Source organism: Sturnira hondurensis, unplaced genomic scaffold (assembly GCF_014824575.4).
Source record: "Sturnira hondurensis isolate 20B ecotype Veracruz unplaced genomic scaffold, ASM1482457v3 Scaffold0014384, whole genome shotgun sequence".
In the NCBI taxonomy this organism is placed as follows: Eukaryota; Metazoa; Chordata; class Mammalia; order Chiroptera; family Phyllostomidae; genus Sturnira; species Sturnira hondurensis.
The window spans coordinates 27,608,613-27,634,073 of record NW_028087015.1 but is presented as its reverse complement, the minus strand read 5'-3'; the positions used below and the strand labels follow the sequence as shown (position 1 = coordinate 27,634,073).

General features: G+C 39.9%; 1 long non-coding RNA gene across 1 annotated transcript; it reads right to left on the bottom strand.

The window, feature by feature from the left end:
* Positions 1–228: 228 nt before the first annotated feature.
* LOC118998720 (uncharacterized) lies at positions 229–25,407 on the bottom strand. Its single transcript, XR_005068931.1, has 3 exons — positions 25,331–25,407; positions 13,407–13,409; positions 229–241 (listed from the first exon to the last, which is right to left on the bottom strand). It is a non-coding gene; the product is annotated as an uncharacterized LOC118998720 (long non-coding RNA).
* Positions 25,408–25,461: the final 54 nt, after the last annotated feature.

The window sequence follows — 25,461 nt, the reverse complement described above, 5'->3', positions numbered from 1 at the left end:
AGTTTATAAAATTAAGTGCAAATTAATATCATTAATGTTGTACACAATGTTTTGCCAAAACTCCACTTCCCCTTGTAAAATGATTACGGTAGAATGTACAACGTAGCCCCCTAAGTTCAGTACCCTCTGTTATCACCTTACACTTTTCTCTTTCAGAACTACTACATGTCTTCCATTAAGAGGCCATGCTGACCTTAGACTTGGCTCAAATATTCTACTATGTGTGAATTCTGCTTCTGTTCTCTTTTTGATCAGGGACGATCAAAGTTCTCCCACTTAGGGACAAGCAATGGGTCAATGTAAACAGTGCAAACACAGGCATTTCATTGAAATGAAAACAAACCTTTCAATGTGCTAAGGAACCCCACATTCACCTGAAATCTAGACCCTAGTTTGACAGGCTCAGCTGAAGGAAAAAGGGCTCAACACGTTCTAAGTGTGGTGACCTAACAGCACAGTCTCCCTGGGCGGGGTACACCTTTCCCCCAGCTCCCCATTTCATCTTCTGACCATTGAATGGTGAAGTATAAGTTTACATATACTCTGGTTATAAGTCAGGCCTGCTGTGCAGTTTTAGGATCAGGGAAGACCTGTGTCTTAACCATAGGAGTCAGGACATGAAGTGAAAGCCTGACACAGAAGCTACACAGGCTTCTCCTAGAAGCTCATCTAGTCCAATATGAGTGAAGTTTTAGGGGTTAAATGAAACTTCTGACATGTTTTAATCTTCCTTTGTGACTTGGAGGCCTCACACTCCCCACTCTCTCAAAACACCACCTCAAAACACAGGCTAAAAGAAGGGAAATGGAAATGAAAGATTTCACCACAGTTAGAGCCCTTTGACATCTGCGAGTATGTAAGGTCACTTTAGGGTAGGAGAAAAAAACTTCTGAAAGGGTCACATTCTCTGAAAAGCTGCAGGCCAGGACAGCAGTTATGTGACTATGGGACGTGATCTGGTTAACACTGTGCAGCAGCTGCTACACAACAAAATGACTCCTCACCATCAAGTCGCAAGGCCAAATCCAGTCACCAACAGGACTTCAGATGCTTCACGGTCAACAATAATGAAAAGATGCTATAAAATAGTACCTTTAAGAAGACTGAGGATGATTTCTCTAAGAAATACATAAAATATTCTGAGGGAAAGTGTGTGTGTGTGTGTGGGTGTCTCCTGAACCAAATCCACAAACTGAAATCTGCTGATATCGGTCCACTGAAGCGATACTAATAAGAGGATTATGGTAACCTTGACTCCTCATTCCTTCAGAAGCTGACTATTATTAGCATTATTCATATTTATCAAGCCCCAATGGGGACGACTTGTCACAATAGACAAGGAAGGGAGAGGAAAAAATGCACCATCTGTCCCTGGCATATGTGTCAGGGGTATTCAGTGCGGGGAAAATGTCTTAAAAGTGGTTTGTCAGGAGGGTTAGCAGGTTCCACACAATTTTCAAGGATCTCACTGTGCCTGAGAGAAATCAATTCACTTCAATTCAATAAGCACCTCTTCTGAGTTAGTTGGATACTTAGGGTATACAAAAATAATGAAAGGTGGATCCCCATACTAATAAGCTAAGTTTTCCAAGCTAAATTATTTTGCTAAATTATTTTCCAAGCTAAATTATTTTGCTAAATTAAAAATTTGAGTACAACCTTCAAATTTTTACCATATCATCTATATTTTTATTTACTCAACATTTTTCTAAGATCATTATTTACTCAATAATTTCCTAATGTCTCTACCTAGGTTAGCCATATCTGAAAGAGTATCTGGGAAATCATGGAGTTGATGTTCTAGCTATATATTTTTAAATACTTGCATGTACATATTTCTAATGTACATTTTTAAATAAACACAATTTAACAATTTTAAATGTCTTTTCCTTCAACTACCTAGAAGAGTCCATTCTGGGAATGATAAAAGTAAAGAATAATCAAAAAAATTTTGCAAGGGCAGAATAGGTCAGATATTAGGAGTACAAAGAAAGCGTTACAGGAAATCACAGGAAGAAAAGTGTTGTTCTTTTTAAAAAATATATTTTATTATTTTTTTTAGAGAGGGGAAAGGAGGGAGAATGAGAAGGAGAGAAACATTAATGTTAGAAAGAAACATCAATTGGTTGTCTCTGGTATGCGCTCCACCAGGGACTGAACCTGCAACCCAGACATGTTCCCTGACCACGGGACAGTGACCAGCCAGCTGAGTTCCACAGGACAGAAAAGTGTGAGTCCTCCTGGGTGTATCAAGGAGGGCCTACTTAGAAATTTAAAAAATATCTAAGTCTGCAATACTTCATAAAAACCAAAGAACAAAGCAAAGTGTTAAGATTTGACAAAGTTTGGTGGTGAGCTCACAGATATTCCTATCTTACTCTCTTTAGTACTTTGTATGCTAGAAAGAGTTCACGATAATAATAATGAACTATGTCTAGGACTTGGCACAGAGAAATTCTTTCCAAGTAGTATAGAAAGTGTGAGCGGAAGCACAGAATGCTGAAATTCAGGCTGGGTGTCTGGTTCTATCAGAGGCGAATCCTAGAAAACTAAGATGCAGTCAGATCACGCAGGCCCCTGGCTAAGTGGTCCTGACTAGGGGGTCTGCAGGTACGGGAAACCCTGGGGGTTTCTGATGAACACCGCTTGATCAGAGCAGTAGATCAGGAGTAGAACTCGGGGAGGCATTTGCAAGATGGGGAAGCACAGATTTGGAAGGATCTTATAATACTCATTCGGGTAAAAATATGGTGGTTTACCTAATCCCCCTAACATCCTGATTTGCTCCCTTGTTCTGCCTGCTGGTTTTCTGTAATTATTTTTTAAGAATCCATTGCCACTGAGCCATGGTATTTCCTCCTTCCTATCTCAGATCCTTTGTAGTCTCATCCAACTATGTTGTAGCCCAGGGGTTGGTAAGCTTTTCCTGTAAATGGCCTGATAGTATAAATATCTCAGGCTTTGCAAGCCATATGGTCTCTGTTGTAACTATTCAACTCTGTTATAGAGAGAAAGGTAGCCTTAGACAATACATGATGGCTGTATTCCACTAAAACTGCATTCACAGACACTAAAATTTAAACTTAAGAAAATTTTCATGTATCAATAAGAAATCAATGTTTCAAAGAAGATCAAGTCATTACGACTATGAAATTACCTCAAAAAATGGAAAAGTATTGCCCTACTGGTACCCTACTAGTGTGGCTCAGTGGGTTTGGCAACCTCCTACAAACCAGAAGGTCACTAGTTGGATTCCTGGTCATGGCACGTGCCTGGGCTGCAGGCCCTGCCCCTGGCTGGGGGCGTGTGAGAGGCAGTTGATTGACGTTTCTGTCACACATTGATGTTTTTCTCCCTCTCTTTCTCCCTCCCTTCCACTCTCTCTGAAAATAAATAAATTAAATCTTTAAAAAACAGAAAAGTATTTTATGACTAAGCGTTATAATATAAATTAGAATAAGGAGTATGAAAAAAAAGAAGGAGCAAGGTATGATTAGAGAAGGAGGAAAGGGGTGGGGGAGAGAGGGAGGGGTGGGACAGAGAGAAAGCAGGCAGAAGTCCTGCCGAAGAGACTTGGAAAGTTCCAAATCAGGACTGCCACCCATACACGGGTCAGCATAAAGATTATCCCAAATTTTGTAAAGGATGATTTTGTCCACCTCTGTATCTTTTGTCTTAAATCCTTAGAATCTGCCAAATGAAGTGTTACAAACCTTCCTCAGGAGGGCTAGGAGTTTTAGGAATTAAAGCATGTAGCAGTGTTTCTGCTTTCAAGAGGGCAGCTTATCAATTCATTTCCAGGCTCAATTCTGGGGTAATTTGTGCTCTAGTTCTCTCTTTATGCCTTGCAGGTGGTAATTTAGAAAAAAATGGAAGGCAACGTTTGCTTTTATTATTACGTGTCAAAAGAGGTCATTTGTGGAAAGAAATGTTTAATACTCAGAAAGCATAGCCTCAAGGGTCTCCAGGAAGTCCTCTGCCTCACATGTACATGGATGAATGGATGGAAATGCCACCTGTTAGTAGTCCAGGCAAGATGACAGCGATGAATGATTATATGAATTAAGAATTTAAGGATACAGGACCTCCGGCCAAGATGGAGACACAGGTGGAAATACCGTGCCTACTCCCACAACCAAATTAAGGACAATAAAGATTTAGAAACAAAAACACAACCAGAATAGACAGAAAATTGAACTGTATGGAAGTCCAACAACCATTCATCCAGAGGCGCAGTTGGTGGCTGGGGGAGAGGGGTCATGGCAGGAAAGAGCAGTGGCTGGCAGACCCGGGTGGGCGCACAGGTGGGCTAGGGTGCGGGAAGGAAACAAGCAGACACAGTGAGGCTCACAAGGTGGTTGGCTGACCATGAAGACCCATTTGCGTGCAGATAAACCAGGCAAAACTGGGGAGAGAGACAGACCACACAACCCAGGGCCCCACCACCAGGAAATAAAGCCTCAAAACACTGATTGAAAAGGTGCTGGGAGAGACTCCCAGCCTCAGAAGGAGAGTTTGTTGGAGAGACCCACAGAGTCCTAGAATGCACACAAGCCCACCCACCTGGGAACCAGCACCAGAAGGGCCCAATTTGCTTGTGGGAAGTGCCAGAGGGAATTGAAATCCCAGAGAGTGGAGCAAGCACCATTGTTCCCTCTCGGCCTCCGCCCCCACATACGGCATCACAACCCAGCAACTGGGTTGCCCAGCCCGGGTGAACACCTAAGGCTCCACCCCTCACTATGTAACAGGTGCAACAAGACCAAAAAAAAATGGCCCAAACAGAAGAACAGATCAAAGCTCCAGAACAAATACAACTCAGTGACGAAGAGATAGCCAACCTATCAGATATACAGTTCAAAGCACTGGTGATCAGGATGCTTACAGAAGTGGTTGAATTTGGTTGCAAATTAGATGAAAAAATGAAGGCTACACTAAGTAAAATGAAGAAAAATGCACAGGGAACCAATAGTGATGAGAAGAAAATTGGGATTCAAATCAATGGTGTGAACCAGAAGGAAGCAAGAAACAACCAAGCAGAAGAGAATAAAGAAACAAGAATTCAAAAAAATAAGGAGAGGCTTAGAAACCTCCAGAACATCTTTAAACATTCCAACATCAGAATTATAGGGGTACCAGAAGGAGAAGAGGAAGAAAAATAAATAGAAAAGTTATTTGAACAAATACTAAAGGAGAAATTCCCCAATCTGGCAAAGGAAATAGACTTCCAGGAAATCCAGGAAGCTCAGAGAGTCCCAAAGAAGTTGGACCCAAGAAGGAACACACCAAGACACATCATAATTACATTAGCCAAGATGAAAATGAAGGACAGAATCCTAGAAGCAGCAAGAGATAAGGGGACAGTCACCTACAAAGGAGTTCCCATCAGACTGTCAGCTGATTTCTCAAAAGACACCTTACAGGCAAGAAGGGGCTGGAAAGAAGTATTCCAAGTCATGAAAGACAAAGACCTACATCTAAGATTGCTCTATCCAGCAAAGCTTTCATTTAGATGGAAGGGCAGATAAAGCACTTCTCAGATAAGGTCAAGTTAAAGGAGTTCATCATCACCAAGTCCTTATTATATGAAATGTTAAAGAGACTTAGATATCTAAGAAAAAGAAGATTAAAAATATGAGCAGTGCAAGGACAGCAAACTCACAGTTAAGAACAACCACACCTAAAACAAAAGCAAACTAAGCGGACAGCTAGAACAGGAGTGGAGCCACAGAAATGGAGATCACATGGAGGGTTAGCAACAGAGGAGTTGGAGGAGGAGAGGGGGCAGAAGGTACAGAGAATAAGTAGCATAGATGGTGGGGAGAAAATAGGGGGAGGGCAAGAGTAGTGTGGGAAATATAGAATCTAAAGAACTTATGACACATGGACATGAACTAAAGAGGAAGAATGTGGGTGGGAGGCGGTGTGCAGGGTGGAGGGGAATGAAGAGGGGGAAATGAGACAACTGTAATGGCATAATCAACAAAATATATTATAAAAAAGAATTTAAGGATATGTACATACTTAGGGAAAAAATAAAATATCTCTGAGGAGCGCAAGATAAGAACTATGTAATCATGCTAATGTCACTAAACAAACAAAACAAGTCCATGATCATTTAAACATATTTATTTATTTATTTTTAGAGAGAGGGGAAGGGAACAAGAAGGAAAGGGAGAGAGGTCAATGCATGGTTGCCTCTCACATGGCCTGCAACCCAGGCATGTGCCCTGACTGGGAATTGAACCAGTGACCCTTTGGTTGGCAGGCCAGCACTCAATCCATTGAGCTACACCAGCCAGGGCAGGTCCATGATCATTTAAACACGAAGGAAGAGTTTTTCTGAGAGCAATCTCCTGCAGAATTAACTAGAAAGCAAATGTTGACAAAGATCTCTTTTTCAATCTACTTTTGGAGTTTGAGTAATGTGCATAAATGAAAATAACATTTAGATTTTACTAAGAAGAATGATAAAAATTTGCTGGGGTTCATACTATAGCATTAGCAAACTCATTACTATAATTAATGAGTGCTAGTGATTATAAAAATTATCAAGTCCAGTGCCTGTCTTAAAGATATGTATATATAGCTTGAGAGAAATAAAAGTTAACCACAAAATAGTTATAAGTTGGTTGATAATAAATAAACAAGAAGTTCAAATTTTTAAGAGGGAGAAAAAACTTATCGTTTCATGAGTAATCAGTAAAATTTTCACGAAGGAAGTAGCATTTGAGATGAGAAAACAGTAACATTTTCACCATCTGGGATACTAGAGAAGAGCATTCCAGACCCTGGGCATGGCAACAGCAAAGGTAGAGAAGTAGGAAAGCAGGAGAGGTGTTTAGGAAACTGAGTAGCTATTTTGCCAGTGTAAACGAAACTCTAGTTTCTTTGTTTTGGAAGAGGAGCACAGGAAATAAAACTGGAAAAGTGGGTAGGAACCAAATTGTGACGAGCTTTGCATTCATTCCCTCACTCAGCATTCACCGAGCACCTGTGCCTGTCACTGTGCTGAACACAGGAGCCAAAACAGAGAAAGGAGACTAGAGTGTTACAACCACACCATCCGTGTGGTCTCAGACTTTCACAGAGACCTAAACATTCTTTTCATAAAATGAGGTCGCATTAATTGTCTGCTCCCCAAATTTCACATTAAATTTGTCAAGTTTATCAGTTGTTAGTGGTCTGAGTCCTTGTGAAGAGGGGGCCTTCTCCCTGCTTCACAGGAGTTCAAAAGTAATTTGGGGGAAGAAAGAAACCCATTCGCGACCAATTATACTTTCAAGTTACACTCTAGTATCAAGGAACTAGGTCAAACTCCTCAGCAGGTTTGGAAGGGTTTTAACCTGTTCCTCTCTGGGAAGAGTGACTTCTGCAGCTCCCTCAGCAAGAGGCCAGTCCTGCTCGGTTTGTCCCAGGGAGGGTGGTACATGGTAATCACGCTGCAGTGGTTGACCCAGTGGAATGGACAAATTTCGGCTTGATCAACGGGAAGCTACTGCTGGAGAATTCCAAGGACAAATCCTTGCAGCTGTTTTCAGCCTTGAACATGATTAGAATACCAATCTCTCAGCTGGAGGGGGCACACTTTGTGGATCTTGCCGGAACTATGGGAACCCAGATATTAAGTGGCAAATACGGATGCCACGGCCATTAAAATAAAGAGGGTGTGCCTACGTTTAAAGACCTTTAAAAAGAAATGTGGAATTACAAAACATTACAAATAAAAATGGAAGTCATTGAAATGCAGAGCAATTACACAGCGGACAATTAAGATGAAATCTAAGAATGTATTAGGAAAAAGGCTGTACATTATCATTAACTCAAGGAGTTACAATAGGGAGGCCTTCCGGGCTGAGTGTCAACTTTGTGTACTGTGGGGGCTTGAAGAGCTTTCTCACTTAGAAGCCCGAATCTGGGAACTCCCTGTCCTTGGGGTTTCAACTCAGGTCTGACACCAAACACTCCAGGGAGTGCTGCCAGCCTTGTCTTGCACCCAGAAAACAGCACTGCAAGTCCCTCAGCAAAAAGTTCCGGACCTTGGAATGGCCTCACCGATGAAAATGAATTTACTTGTTTTTCTATGACCACTCACATATTAGTTTTCTAATAATCTAGTGTCTCCGAGTACCTAATCACCTCAACCGCAAATCCCTGCTGGGCCAGCCCAATCAGGAACATGGCCTAGTTCTGATTCCCTCAGCAAATAAATGTAGGAGCCATTTGTTAAAATCAAATTTCTGCCAGCTGACTCTCTCTATAGCTTGGAAAGAAAGGCATAGCAGAAACATCCTTTATTTAATTCAGTCCATCAGTACATATATTTGAGTGCCTGATATATTCCTAATACTGTACTTGATACTAATAGGGAGAGAAGTGTACAAGGCTAACAGTCAGCGGTGCAGGATCAACACAATTAACTAAAGAAAGGTATAAGCCGTATGTGATTAGCTGAGAGCACTCTCCTTTGTGTGTGCTGTGCTAAGAAGGCACCCTTGTCCAACTGCCTGGCTACCATGGTGACAGTTACTAAGAAATGCATAGATCCACATATGAACAGGTTACAGAGTTCTGTTTTGTTGTTGCTGTTTTTAAATATGCAGTTTTTCCAGTCAGATGAATAATTCTTAATATCGGTCTCCGATTTCCCATCGGAGTTTTGTCAGTGCTTGGGGATTGGCTTTAGCCCTTTAGGTATAGTCTGGAATGACCTCAAGTGCCCCAGGCTTCTAAGTTCATCCCATCTTTTAATACACAGGTACGATTCCCCAAGGTTACCTCAAGGTCAAGAAAGAATTCTTCACCATCTCTTGATCTAAATTTCTGTTTTCGTCTCTCTGGTGGTTCTCTTTGCCCCACCCACCTCATCCAACTTCTGACCTTTGTCCTTTTCTAATTTACTCCCTAAGCATCACTATATACGAGTGGTTGTTTATAACAGACTATTATTGAAAGTCTGGGAATAATAATAAAGCATGGGACAGGAAATATAGGTACCCAAAGTTCTATGGCCATTTTCAACATAGGAAATTTCACTGTATTTTCCCCTCAGGTCCTGCCTGCTGCTATTTTGCTCAGATTTCCTCTCCTCCATCTCTTTTCTGAGTTCTTTAGGTCCAAATCTCTATACTTTTATTATCGTAAGCAATGAAATTCTTATTGTCAAACCCTGCCCCATGTGGACTAATTAACAATCCCCAAGGCCTATGTCTTGTTTCCTCCTCAAACAAATTTTCATTTACTCTAGAGGTAAATTTTGTCATTCCCCAGAACATAAACTAGCAGCTAAAAATAGCTATTTTAAAAGTTATTTTCTTTCCCTGTTCATATGCTTTTTGACTTAACTTTCCTATTTAAATATTCAGAAATATCTTGCATTGTGCATTAGTCATTCATATGTTTGGGGAGAATCTGAGTTCCTTTTTTTTAAACTTGATTCTCTAAAAAGTGATTTCGCAAAGATTCAGAAAAGCTATGAAATGATTTGTGACTTTCAGATCACCTATGAGAGATAGGGAACAGAACAAAAACTGGTTCCTATAGAAAACTCACTGCTGGATCTGGCATTATCCATAGGCCAAGACCCGTTCACATGTGCGCAGCATGGTTTTCATAAGACACCTTTCTTCATTCAGTCACAGGAGTAGGTGCCTGTACAGCAACCACAGCTCTGCTGTAGGGATAAAGATCTCATCTCTGACTACAGAAAAGTTTCCAAAGGTGCTGAGTGCTGATTTCTCTGAGGCAGCTCTAAACTCCAGTTCAATGTCACCTCCAAAGAAAGGTAATGTGACAATAAGCACAGCTTCTTATGAAGACGGATGTTTCCCCTCAGACACACCTCAATCCGTGTATCTATAAACACACCTCTCATGAACCTGTTGTATACTATGGAGAGCACCAGACTAGGTACCATGGAAAATGTGGGGGAAAAAAACAATATAAAACAAAATCAAGATCCTACAGTAATGTAGAATTTGAAGGGTGAAAAAATGCTTGGTATATGGAGGTAATAATTATAGAATAAAAAACAAAACAATTCATTCATAGAGGCCTAACATTTTAGAACTAGAATTATTTTTAAGATCATTCACTGATTTGCAGAGAACATTGGAGTTCCGAAGGGTTAATGGTTACCTGAGGTTACACAGTGAATTAGCAGCAGAGCCAGGAAGAGACCACAGGTCTCAAGAGCTTGGTCTGCCTTACCATATGGAATAACTAGGAAGCATCCACTCAGTGCGAGGAAGTATATAGCTGGAGAAACACATGTCAAACACCTAGCACAATGTCTGCAACCATCAGCTGTCACCATTATCACAATCACCATCACGATCATCATGATCATAGTTAAGAGATTAAATTATGGTATCAGCCAGATCTTAATGTGAATCCCAGCTCTGCCACTTACATGTGGCAGTAAATAAGGTACTTCCCTTCTCTAAGCTCCAGTTTCTCCATCTATAATGTAGGAATAAAAAGTGTCTACCTAATAGGATAGTTGTGAGAATTTTGTATGCACTCATTTGAGTGTGTAGGTGTATATACATGAAAACTGTTCACACATTAGCCTTTCCATAGTATTCATTAACCTATATGGGCATACATAGCATCAGATAACGACACATATGTAGAGCATGGTTGGAACTTTTTTCTCATATCAAAAAGAAAGCCAGAAAGTTTTACTGAGCTTTCACTGTATACAGATACAGCATACAGGAGTATGGAGCAAGGAAAATAGGAGAAGAAAGTCTATTTAGAAAGTTATGATATAGGAACTATTTATCATTTTCCACAAATATATACCAACAACCTTACACAATGATAAATAAGACTGAGTTTCTGCTAATCCAGGCTATTATGATATGGAGGGATACACATATTGAAGAGCCAGAGCTAAGAACTATGGAGGCTCACAAAAGGGAGATTCACCCAGTAAGGTTGGATGGAGGTAGGGGAGTGCCAGAGTTTCTCGAATAAAAGAATAAGGAGATGGCCAGCGACGAGAAGAGTTGGAAAGAACCTAAAGCCACAAAGCAGCCATGGTTTGGTATTCTGAACGGGATCTCAGTATTCATTCCATACCTGTAGTGTGCTTTCTGATGCTGCAGGGGCTAAAGAGAGAAAAAACACAGTTCTCCATCTCCCTTCTACTTGTGCCAATTAGCAGCACTTGGAAGGTGGATCCCAGGCCAGAATCATCTGCTTTGTTTCTGCTGGTGAACTCAGCACGGACACACCAAGGTAATCACAGGTGCAGCAGTGGCTTCCTGATCCTTGGGTCACAGCTATAGTGATATATATGTCTTTGAACTCAGCAGTACAGTGGAGTCCACTGACTCCCCACATTTCTGATTATTGCAAAGGTAGCAGCTGCCTGGTAGACCAGTCCAGCTGTCTTGTCCTAGGAATCATTCCTAGAGGCCCTGCTAAGGGACCTTCCCTTTAGCTTTTCCAGTGAATTTATAAGATCCTGATTCCTTGTATTAAATACCATTTTTCCCTAAAAGCATGTGCTTCCTGTATCGTGCACCTAATACACCAACAAAATACCAAAAATGCAAAACATGCCATAAATAATATAGTTTGCAGGGGCCAGCAAACTTTTTCTGTAATGGGCCAATATAGTAAATATTTGAGCTTTGTGGGCCATTCATATTCTTGATTGCCTTTCCCTCCTGCTCAGTTCAGTGTCAAGTATATTTACATCGTGATGCAACCATTTCCAGAACATTTCCATTTTGCAAAACTGAAAATACATACTCCTTAAAGAACAACTCCTCATCTCCCTCTCCTCCCCACTGGGACCCTGGCCACCACCATTCTACTTTCTGTCTATAACTATGACCACTCCAGATACCTCACATAAGTGGGGTCATACAGTATTTGTCTTTTTTGTAACTGGCTTCTTTCACTTAGCACAATGTCCTCAAAATCCATGTTGTTGTACATGACAGTATTTCCTTCTTTCTTTTCTAAGGCCAAATAACATTCTATTGTATGTATATACATCATTTTCTTTATCTACTCAGCTTTTATGGACATTTGGGTTGCTTCCACCTCTGGGCTATCACAAATAATGCTATGGATTATTTGGATGGATAATAATGGATGTGTGAGTATCTCTTTAAGACCTTGCTTTCAATTCTTATGGACATATACCCAGAATTGGAATTGCTGGGTCATATGGTAACTCTGTTTAATTTTCTGAGGAACCGTCATACCATAATGTAAAATGACTGCATTTCACATTCCTACCAACAGTAGTCAGGGGTTCCAATTTTTCTACATCCTTCCAACACTTGTCACTTTCTTTTTTTAAAATTATAATTATTCTAATGAGTGTGAAATAATATCTCATTGTGGTTTTGGTTTGCATTCCCCCATGATTAGTGATTTTGAGCATCTTTTCATATATGGTTGTCAGCCACTTGTATACTATTTTCTTTGCCCATTTTAAAGTCAGATTATACGTTTTGTTGTTGTTGTTGAGTTAGGTGCTCTTTGCATATTCTGAATATTAAACCTTTATCACACAGATGATTTACGTAGGTTGCTTTTTCTTTGTTGCTGACGCCAGTGCAGTTTTAGTCTGTGCTCACAGATGGAAGTCTAGTCTAAAGCAGCTTGCAGGCGAGCATGGGCAGATCTGGAGCTGTCTTGTATCCTAAAGACACTAGTAGAAAGGAGCTGGAGCATCTTCATTCTGGACACTTCAGGTCTTATATCCCCAGATTCCCTATGATATTGAAAAGCAGTGCATTCCTCTACTTTGAACCAGGACAAGCCTCAAGACTGGGTAAGTGGGAGCCATAGAGGTACACTCCCCAGATTCAGGCCTTGCACTGTCAATGCCTGCCACCGGAAGGCTGGAGTCAAACACACTCTCAATATTTATTTCTCCATTAAACCCTGTCCTTTCTGTATCAGTGGATAACAAATACCATGGCAGGGCGCATTTGCCAAAACATCTTACTTGAAGAGACAAGATTCTGATTTATAAAAGATCTGGTTCCTCCTCTAAACTACTTGTCTTTTAGAAGAATTTAGGAAGTCTTATGCACATGATTTTTCTGGTCCCTACGAGCAAAAGATAATGGGAAGGGTAAGGTAAGAACAGAGTTGCATTTGGTCAAGAAGAATAAATGTTGGAAAGGCAGGATCCTAATTCTCCTCTTCCCTGACTTTCATGTTAAGTTGTTGCTGTTCAAGTATTTATGAACAATGATGTTCATTGCTGTAATACTTCAAACCATGGATGTCAGGGTCAGTGGCATTTATAAGTGACTTTAGCTGTGAAAAAACCAAAAAACTCAAACACAAGTAGGATAAAACAATAGTTGTTTTTTTCATCATAACAAGAAATCCAGAGATTGGTAGTTGCTGGCATTTTATAAATGTTTAACGATCTCAAGGCCAAAAGCCTTTAATTTTCTTAACTTTTCCCCAATGGACGAAAGATGGCTAATACAGCTCTAGACATCTCATTCCTTACAAAGAAGAAAAAATAGGTAAGAAATGACACCAGCCTTGGCTGTCCCATTTAATTTGGAAGGCAACATATCTTGGAATTTCCCCCTCAGCCTCAGGAATCTTCAGTTTACTTCCCAATGGCTGGAATCTATGCCACCTCGAATTGTAATTAAGGCTAGGAAAATGAAATAAATGGAGATATTTGGTTTTTCCCATCTTTGAGGCAGGCAAGTGAGACAGAAGGTGGCAATTGGTGTTAGTTTACCACATTTTAGAGTGTGACACAATGAAATCCAGGAAACAGAAAAATACCTAGGAATACAAGATTGACTGAGTATGATGTACCCTATGAACCCCAGGTTGCAGCATAGAAAAATGTTTAGCTGCATGCAAACTTATTCATAAAATGTTGTCAACTAAAAAATTAATGTATGAAACAATAGATAAGAAAACGCCAAAAAAGAAAGATATCAAATTTGTTGGGGTGAAATAAGTTTAGATAAATTTTAAAAAATTTAAACAGATATATGCAAAAAAGAAAGAAAACAACAACTGGAACTTACACTCTGAAAATGTTGACTCTGGTTCGCTTCTCCAGAAAACCGAGTCTGAGGCAGAGATTTGCATGCAGATGGTTTACTGGCGAGCGCTCTCAGGAATAGCACCTGCACAGGGTAGGATCGGGAAGAGGGACACGGTGAAGTGCAGGGCAGTTGTCACAGAGACTTTAAACAGTCCAATGGAACTTCTAAAACTGGATGTCCCAGAGTGTCCCAGTTGAGAGACTGTGCCTTTGTACCTTCACAATTGGCCAGTCATTGGATTTGGGCTGCCCCCAGGGAGGGGTTATAACCTAGGGTGATGCAGTTTCTTTCACAGAAGGGGATTTTGGAGAGAAATTCAACTGTGAGCCAACAGCAGCCAGCATTCCTGGCAGCTGTATCTTGGGATCTGGGCAGCACACCACCGCGTCCACTAGAAATTGTCAACAGTGATTGTCTCTGGTTTCGGGATTAAGGTTGGTTCTCTCTCCCTTTCTCTGTCTCTCTCTCAAATATTTTCCACATTTTCCATAATGAGCATTGCCCTAAGGATTAAATGAGTTAATGTATATAAAGCACTTAGCACAATTCCTGGAATTTATTAAGTATTCAATAAATTTAGCTATAATTATATATATATATACATATATATATATACAAAAAAATTTTGTAAGAGAAAAACATGAATGTAGAGGTTGTCAAGAGAGTATGAAATAAAATTAAAATAACAACAGATCTTACTGTTCATTTTGGCTTATTTTGTTTTATCTGTGAAATTCTTTCTTATGACATTGGTTTTTCCAGCATTGCCCAGTAAAATTTTCTCTGGTGATGGAGATTTTGGTACCTTTGCTACATGTTGCTAGTGGCTCCCATATTGGACAATGCGGCTCTGTTACCAATAACTTGGCAATGGTTAGAGAATAGATCTAACAATCTTTCTTCAAGTTTAAATTATGTCCTCAACTTACCAGGTTTAATCCCCTAATGATGATTTCACGATCATATTTATTCAAGATCATATTTAGATGTGTAGAAAAACAAATAAAATAGCCCTGGCTGACATGGCTCAGTGGATTGAGCACTGGTCTGTGAACCAAAGGGTCACCAGTTGAATTCCCAGTCAGGGAATATGCCTGGGTTGCAGGCCAGGTCCCCAGTAGGGAGTGTGCAAGAGGCAACCACACATGGATATTTCTCTCTCTCTTCCTCCCTCCCTTCCCTTCTGTCTAAAAATAAACAAATAAAATCTTTTTTAAAAAGAAAAACAAAGGAATACAAGAAAGAAAACTGTACTTGAACAAGAGTTAAAGAAAAAAAGAAAAACAAGATAAAAAGTTAATTACATGTTTTTTAAAAGAAGTGGTTTTTGGGGGAGGGGTGGTTAGAGTTCTCTACACACAACAGGAAAAATACTGGGTTGGCCAAAAAGTTTATTTAATTTTTCCATATGATGGTTCTAGTAGTGCTTTAACTTCTTTTGAAAAAGTTTTGTTAGATTGTATTGTGGTAGCTGTCATATCAGTGTGCATTAAAAAATTATCAAAGTTGGCCAATCTGGATTTAAGATGCATGCAGAGTAGCTGGAAACTCCACTCACTTGCTCCCAAACCTGGACTGGTCGTGCAACCAAACCACAGAGCAATCAACTTGAAAATCCAGCTGAGAGTGAGAGCTTGTGTGAGTGTGTACACGAGTGAGTGTGTACACGGGTGAGTGTGTGGGGCATGTGTGTGAGTGGGCAAGAGCCTGCCTGCCTGTCCGTAGGGCACTCGGGAGTGGGTGGCCTGGGCTCTCCAGTTGGATCAGCTGTCACTGCTGCTGCCCAGCCCTGTGCTGTGCAGATTTGGGGTGTGAGCCATTTCAAGGACTCTAAAATATCCTTCTTGGGAAGAAGCCTCCTAGTGACTACACCTCAGTGCCCAGATGTGTCTCTGTGCCCCCACTCTGGCAGGCCTGTGTACTCCACTTCTGCCAGGAGCCAGGAATAGGGGACTGCAGTACTTACTAGGGTGGGGGCTGTTGCCTCCCTGACCTCGGGGCTCCACAGCATCTGTGAATAGGAGAGTCTGACTTAGGAGGCTGCAGATCGACTGAAGAGGCGTGAGCTGGGGGGGGGGGGCGGGGAGGGCAGAGAGATGGCTGGGTGGTGCTGGATGCAAAGACAGTATTGCAGGAGCTGGCCTGCCCTAGGCTGAGACTCACTGGAGGGAGCCGTGAGAGCACCCTGCTACCACCACCCTATGCTATGGTGTTGCTACTGGATTCTTCCCAGCTCCATCAGGGAAAGATCCAGAGAGAAACTTTATCTAAAACTGTCAGAGTGTCTGACAGGCTGTGATCAACCCTGACTGAGAGAGACTTTGTGCTTTTAGGGGTGGGGGGATTGCAAAGAAAACAGGCCCCATAATGCGGGGGGGGGGGCACATAGAAACTCTTTTAAAAGAGGAGCTGAGGTGAGATTCAAGACTTGACAGGGACCCTGTGCTTGTGTGTGCACATGCAAACACAGTTGCTCTGCCAACAAAGAAACCAGAGTGATAGTGTCATGCTGAAGGGACTGTGGGACTCGACCAAGCATGGCTGGTGAGCAGGGGACTGTGCATAGTGGAGAGTTTGGGACTGAGTCTGCTGTGAGAGCCTGGGCAGGCTGGGGACTGGATAGCCAGGAGCTGAATGCCTGAGATTCTTTGCAGCCAAGGAGGTCACCTAACAGGCAGATATGCCCAATCCTGCCTGTGGGATTACAGGCTCTGCAGATCTGTGAGGACAGGCTCAAAAGCCCCCTGCTGGGTGCAGTTCTTCAGGGGAAACAAGGAAAAGCTCTGAAAGGGCTCTTTCTTCTAGACACTATGAGCTACACTGTTCTTCAGGCCTTGATCCTCTGAAACCAGCAGAGCAGAGATTAGAGATGGGGAGTTCAGGGCTTCACTCAGCCTATGCACTAGACAGAGTTGCTGTCTGAGTTGCCCCTTTCACACAGATTGGCCCCTCACAGGAAAAGGACAGCTAATTCACCAGAAACCATACATTATTAGAAAGGATCTGGGACAGACCAAGACACGTGGTGAGGGGGTGGGGAAATACTCCCACCACCTTCCCTGAAAACAGAACAGCATCCGGCCTGGGGGTGGTGGTGAGAACCAGGGTTCCCACCCTCCTGATTGCACTAGAGGCCCCCTCTAGAGGCAGGTGGAGGTGGTACTGGCAGTCCTCTTGAGTCATTCAATGAACCACTCCTGGGCCCAAGGCCGATGGAAAGCCAGCAGGACAGAACAGTGGAGACCAGCCAAGCCTGAAAGAGACAGCCGCAGACTGTGGACCACTTGTAGTCTCCAAGAGGGCTAGACAGAGACACCATCTGACATTACCAGGGGTGGATCCAGAAAGACAAGACAGTGGTGAACATGGGACTGCTGAGAAAAATTCCACCACGGTCTTCTTCATTATTTGCCTTATTTTCTCTCCTGCATGGCTTTTAAACATTCATTATTTTCCCTTTGTTTGTTCCTGTTATTTCTCTAGTTTTTTAAATTTTATTTCAAATCTCATATTTTGTTCCTTCTTTCTTATTCCATTTTGCCTTCTTCCTTGCTCTTCTTATGTTTAAATTACATATTTTTTCTCTTGCTATGACTTACTTCTACTCCATACTTTTAACTATTTCTTCCCTTCCAGCCTTTCAAAACTATTTTTCTTGTCATTAGTCACCTCATGTTCATTTTCCCATCCATAAAATACCCTTATTCTCTACCTTATTAACCTTTGCATGTTGGTTGTTGATAGGGTGCTTATTTTTGCATTTCTTCAATTTTATTTCTAGATCTTCATTATTTTTGTATTTCAAGTCTCAAATTTTTCTCTTCCCCCTCCAGCTCCATTTCGCCTTCCTCCTGCCCTTTCTTTTTCATTTTAAATTTTACTTTTTTCCTTTTCCTCTGTTAGCCTGGTTTTCATTCCTTACTCTTTTTTTTTTAAAGATTTTATTTATTTAATTATCTTTAGAGGGGAAGGAGAGAGGGAGAGAAACATCAATGTATGGTTGCCTTTTGTGCGTCCCCTGCTGGTAGTTAGCCTGCAAGGAACCAGCCTGCAACCCAGGCATGTGCCCTGACTGGGAATCGAACCGTGATCCTCTGGTTCGCAGGCCCGCACTCAATCCACTGAGCTATGCCAGCCAGGGCCATCATTCCTTACTCTTATTTCTTCTCAAAATCACTTTTCTTTCCTTTAGACATCTCATAACCTTTTTTTTCTTTCTTTTTTCCTTCTTATTTTCATTCTGCCTGTATTAATCTTTGCTCATCTGTCATCAATTTGCTGTGGTAGGTCATTTCCCCAATTTGTTTCCTATTTTTTTCACTGTTTAAAATTATTTTAAACTTCATAATATATTCTTCCATTGCCTTACTCCATTTTGCAATCTTCCTCACCATCTTCTTCTTTATGATATAAATTCTATATTTCCTTTCTTTGTTTGCCTTCTCTTATCTACTCTTCTTATTTCTCCACCCTTTATCTTCTCAAAATCATTTTTTGGTTAGTCATGTCATATTTGTATTTCCTTTCTTACAATAAAACTCAAACACATTCAAATATATGGAGACTGAATAACACGTTATTCAATAATGAATGAGTTAACAGTGAGATCAAGGGAGAAATAAAAAAGTATCTGGAAACAAATGAAAATGTACACACATACAAACCCAAAATCTATGGGACACAGAGAACGTAGTCCTGAGAGGGAAGGTCATAGTAATGCAGGTCTACCTAAAGAAGACAGAAAAATCTCAAATAAACAACCTAACCCTACATCTACAAGAACTAGAGGAACAACAACGAACAAACCCCAGAGTGAGTAGAAAGAAGGAAGTAATCAAGATCAGAGTAACAGCATTAAATGACATACAGCCTTAAAAAAAACCCAACAATTAAAAAGATCAATGAATCCAGGAGCTGGTTCTTTGAAAAAATAAACAAAATTTAGCCAACTCATCAAGAAAAAAAGAGAAGGGACCCAAATAAATAAAATCAGAAATGAAAGAAGTTACAACCAATACCACAGAAATACAAAGCACTGTAAAAATCACTATGAACAACTATATGCTGAGAAATTGGATAACCTGAGCAAAATTCAGGAATACACCAAAAAGGTCAAACACCAGGATCAAGTGGGATTCATCCCAGGGATGTAAAGATGGACAAATTTCTAGAAACATACAATCTTCCAACATTGAGTTAAGAAGAAGCAGAATGCCTGAATAGACAAGTATCAACTAGTAAAACTAAAGCAGTAATTAAAATCCTCTGGCACAAAAAAGCTCTGGGCGAGATGGCTTCACAGCCAAATTCTATCAAACATTTAAAGAACTAGCTCCTATCCTCAAACTATTCCAAAAAACTCAAGAAGAGGAAAGACTCCCAAACTTTTTTTATGAGGCCAGTATTATCCTAATCCCCAAACCAGGCAAAGACACAACGAAGAAAGAAAACTACAGTCCAATATCTCTGATGAACATAGATGCTAAAGTCCTCAAAATATTGGCAATCCAGATCCAGCAACACATTAAAAAGATCAAACACCATGATCAAGTGGGATTCATCCCAGGGATGCAAAGATGGTACAATATATTCAGATCAAAAACATAATATACCACATCTACAAAATGAAAGATAAAAATCATATGATCATATCAATAGATGCTGAAAAAGCATTTGATAAAATCTAGCACCATTTATGATAAAAACACTCAGCAAAGTGGGAACAGAGAGAGCATATGTCCACATAATAAAGGCCATATATGAGAAACCTACAGCCATCATCATACTCAATGGGCAAAAACTAAAAGCTTTCCCACTAAGATCGTGAACAAGACAAGGGTGTCTGCTTCCACCACTCTTATCCTTGATAGTAGTGGAAGTTCTAGCCACAGTGATCAGACAACAAAAAGAAATAAAAGGCATACTGTAGGAGACCATTCTGTGTGGTGTGGGCCCAGCTCCCACTCAGAGATGCACAGGACCCACACCCATGAATAGGTTCTCCTGTGGGGAATCAGGCCTGCAATGTACCTAGGCTGCTTTGAGTTTTAGCTTGCTTTTGCTAAAACTCCATCACCCTGAATGGGGACAGCAAGTGCTTATTATAATTTCCTAAAATCCATGTTAAAACTCGTCAGTATGCACTATAACCTGTTCAACCACTTTTCCCTTTTCATTTGCAAATATCCTTCTTCTGTGATGTGATTAGCAGCAAGGCTCCTTTGTTTTCTGTAAAAGGTAACCTCCTAAAGCGAACCTGTGCACAGTAAATGAGGGCCATCATGTAATGTGCTGAAAAAAGAAATAAAGGCCTGTCAAGGAGACCACAACTTTTTGCTTCCCTTGAGAGTGAAGCCACCCATCCTTTCTCTCCACAAGACTTGGTAGTCCGTGTGAATGTCTCGTATCTCATCCATAACACCGACACTGCGGGCCGGTGTCTGTGTCAGCACACAAATTGGAAAGGAAAAAGTAAAACTGTCATTATTTGCAGACAACATGTTAGTGTACATAGAAAACCCTATAGTCTCCACCAAAAAACTACTTGATATAATAAGTGAGTTTGGCAAAATGAGATACAAAGTCAATATTCAGAAATCAAGGGCATTTCTGTACACCAACAATGAAATATTAGAAACAGAAACAATCCCATTTACTATAGCAACAAGAAAAATAAAGTACCTAGGAATAAATGTAACCAAGGAGATAAAAGACCTGTACTCGGAAAACTATAGAACACTGAAGAAAGAAATTAAAAAAGATATAAATAAATAGAAACATATATCAGGTTCATGGATTGGAAGAATTAACATCATTAAAATGTCCATATCTCCCCAGCCCAAAGCAATCTATATATTCAATGCAATTCCTATTAAAATGCCAATGGCATATTTTACAGATCTAGAACAAATATTTCAAAAATTTATATGGAACCAAAAATGACCATAAATAGGCTCAGCTATCTTGAGAAAGAAGAACAAAGAGGGATCACAATACTTGATATCAAAGTACACTATAAGGCCACTGTAATCAGGATGGTCTGGTACTGGCATAAGAACAGACATATAGGTAAATGGAACAGAATAGAAAGCCCAGAAATAAACCAATGTCTCTATGGTCAATTAATAGTTGACAAAGGGGACACAAGCATACAATGGAGTAAAAATAGCCTCCTCAATAAATGGGGTTGGGAAAACTGCACTAGATCATGCAAAAAAAAAATGAAACTAGACCAGCAACTTACATCATATACCAGAATAAAATCAAAATGGATAAAAGATAAATGTAAGTCATGATACCATAAAAGTTCTAGAGGAAAACATAGTTAGTAAAATTTCAGATACCTCATACAGCTATATTTTTGCCAACATAGCTCTTAGGGCAAGGGAGGTAAATGAAAAAATAAAGAAATGGGACTATATTAAACTAAAAAGCTTCTGAATGGCTAATGAAACCATCATCAAAATGAAAACAGAACTAACTCATTGTATAAGAAAACATATTTGCCAATGATACCTCAGATAAGGGTTTGATCTCCTAAACATATAAAGAACTGATACTACTCAACACCAGGAAGTCTAACAATTCAGTCAAAAAAACTGGGCAAAGGATCTGAATAAACACTTCTCCAAGGACATGCAGATCACCCATAAACATGTGAAAAGATGCGCAACATCACTAGCCATCAGAGAGATGCAGATCAAAACCACAATGACATATCACCTCATACCGATGAGAATGGCCATCATTAATAAATCAACAAACAAGTGCTGGCAAGGATGTGGAGAAAAGGGAACCCTAGTGCACTGTTGGTGAGAATGCAGACTGGTGCAGCCACTGTGGAGAACAGTATGGAATTTTCTCGAAATACTAAAAATGGACCTGAAATACTAAAAATACTAAAAATACTAAAAATTTTGACCCAGCAATTCTACTTCTGGGAATGTACTGTAAGACTCCTGAAACACTATTTCAAAAGAACTTATGCACCCCTATGTTCATAGTGGTGCTATTTACAATAGCCAAGTGCTGGAAACAGCCTAAGTGCTCGTCAGTAAATGAGTGTATGAAAAAAGCTGTGGTACATTTACACAATGGAATATCACACCACAGAAAGAAGGAAGGAACTCCTACCCTTTGTGACAGCATGGATGGAACTGGAGAGCCTTATGCTAAGTGAAATAAGCCAGGAGGTGAAAGACAAATACTATATGATTTTGCCTATAAGTGGAACCTAATCAACAAAACAAACAAGGAAGGAAAATAGAACCAAAGACAGGGAAATAAAGAACAAACTGACAGTGATCAGAGGAGAGGGGGCAGGAGGATAAGAGTGGATAAGGGTCAAATCAGGGAACATGCATGAATGACCCACGGACACCAACAATAGGATGGGGACTGACTGTGGGAGTGGTGGTCAGTTGGGTGGAGGAGGGCAAAGGGGGAAAAACTGGGACAACTTTATTAGAATGACTATCAAATATTTAATAAAATATATTATAAAGGGAGAAAAATTGGTAAATTTTTGTGCAGCCATTTTAATATTGATGATGGAATAAAAGACACAACATTTTAGGTATATTATGCTTTATTATTTCAAAAAAGGTTAAAACACAACTGAAACACAAAAAAAGATTTGTGTAGCATATGGAGAAGGTGCTGTGACTGAGCAAGTGTGTCAAAAGTGGTTTGCAAAGTTTCTTGATACTATTGACATTCTGGTCAAGTAATTCTTTGCTGTGAGGCTGTCTTATGCATTGGAAGATGTTTAGCATCACCCCTGGCCTCTACCCACTAGCAGCCAATACCAGGAGATAGCCAACATACTAAAACTATCCAGATCAATAAAGTTATTGGTGAAAATAAAAAATATGTCTTCTATTTTACAGAAAAAACTAAACAGACTTTTTGGACAACGTAATATTTAGTTAAAAGTTGGGTACTACAGGGTTACATAATACATTGCTAACTGTATGGTATTTTTTAGCAAAAAATCTGAAAAGGAATTGAAAGAGGCTGTTCCATAGCAAATGTCTGGTAAGCCAACTAACTCGCCAGACAGGTGAGAGAGCCACCTTATAAGTGGATTCTCCAGCTACAAACAAGTCTTCAGATGATAACAGCCCTAGCCAATATCTGACTGCAACTTTACGAGAATGAAATAGAAATGCCTAACTGAGCTGCTTTTAACTTCCTGACTCACAGAAATTGTGAGAGATAGGTAATACATGATTTTTATTGTTTTAAGCCACTAAGTTTTGGAGTTATTTGATATGCAAGAATAAATAGCTAACATATCATCGATAACATTTATTGGTGCTGTACAAAGTATCCTTCTTATGGGCTGAACTTGTATGATCATTTAAGGTAAACTTCTTATTTTATAACTTTAATGTTTTAACAGCTTGCCATATCATTAACTATATACTTTTTCTATAAAATTCTTATGAGACAAGAAGAATCTGCCAATCAAATATTTAGCAAACATCTATTAATTTCAAAGTATTATTCTAGGTATTCTGTTGATTTAAAAGGTATGAGGCTAATTAAAATAACAATAATAGTAACAACGATAGGTATTATTAATATTTATTAAGCAGCTACTCTGTCCTAGATACGGTTCTACACACTGTACATGTACTCTCATTAAATCTTAATATATACTGTACTGTCAAATATTTTTCTGAAGGGTCACACCAAGTTACACACCCATCTGCAACAGATAAGAACGGTCTCACTTTATGTTTACTAGCATTTAAAAACAGTTTAAAAAATATGATAGGTGAAAAACAGAAGCTTAATTTGCATTTCTATGATCGCTAGATCTTAATGTTAATCATATTAAACCTTTGTTTGACACTTTACAAATATTTTTTCCCAGGTTAGTATAGTGTTTTTCCTGGTATTTATATATAGTCTAGTCAATCTCTTCCTTTGTAATTTTTTTCTAAGTAAAAGGTTATTCTCTATCTCTAGATAATTAAATTTTCACTTACATTTTTTATAATTTGTGGTCTAGGTTTTTTCTTTACACATATGATTATTCTTTGTTGCAGAATACAGGGTAAAGGGATTTTTTTTCATAATCATGTCTCCACTATTAATTGAATAAATTTTCCTTTCTCCACTGATTCATATGATGAATGAATTCATCATGATGCCACCTTTACTATTTAAGGAATTCTTATGTTACTTGGGTATGTTTATGAGCTTGATAATCCTCTGTCATTGCCTGTTGATTTTGGTGCTAGCACAGGTTTTTTGTTTTTGTTTTTGTTTTTGTTTTATTACTGGCTTTTACTCTCTCATTAAGAGCCATCACATTCTTTCCCTGGTAGGGTGGCTAAATCGGTTGGTGCCTCCTTTTTCATCTTTATAATAGGTAAAATTCTGCCTTGTGTCACTGTCAACAAGATTGATCCTACCCAATTATATTCTTGAGAGCAAGGAACAGGTATAATATATGCTCTTTTTCATTATAATTGAGCTATGGGATTTGCATTAAAAGGTAGTAATGCCAAAATAACTCTAGTTTGACAAAAAATGAAGAGAGAAAATTCTCTCATTTGTTCAATAAACATCACTGTGTTATCTATTATGAAAAGATAATAAAGGTGAATGAACCCTATATTCTGTCTTACGGAGTTCACCGCTTCATGTAACAATATGTCTCTTTAAATACCTATAGATGTGATTAGGTAGTAGAAATACAGCATGTACAAAGGAGAAAGGAAAAACTCAGGGAGTAGTGGACACACCTATATGCTGGATGTATGGTGTCTTTTAAATGCCTTTTAAATGTCTTTTAAATTAATCTGAATGACGAAGTGCATGAATTCAGATCTTTTAACAGAAGTTACATTAATTTATCCTTCATACTGAGACCTTTTTAAAGATGCCGAACATAGTTTGGGTAGTATGGGCAAGCTGAAGCTGTTTCCTTAGCACGAAGCTATGACTAGAATGGGATGCAGGTGAGGATACACCCTGAGTTTGTGACTGGGTAAAAATTAGACATGTTGATAAAATATCAACCGTTACCTACGTCTCCCTTCTTAATCTCTAAGCCACTCGCCCGAGACGGTTTAAAAGCTAGGAGAATTGACTCCTTGTCCCGTGTAAAGGCGCATAGTTCCACCCAGGAGTCTCGCAATCTCGCCCCGCCCCTCTGGTCCTCCGTGAGCCCAGGCCAGATGTTTGGCTAGGAACTACTGACGTCATGCAGATGTGACGTCATTAGCACGAAGTCTCACGGGAGGGGCCTCTGAGCTCACCTCAGGACGCGGTCAGCTCCACTGAGCAGCGAGTTGGCCACCACGCTTCCTGCCCTGAGGGTCGGAGTCCTCAGGTGTGCGGGAATTGAATCGCTGAAGCTGCTTGGGAGCTGAAGAGCCACCACCTCTTT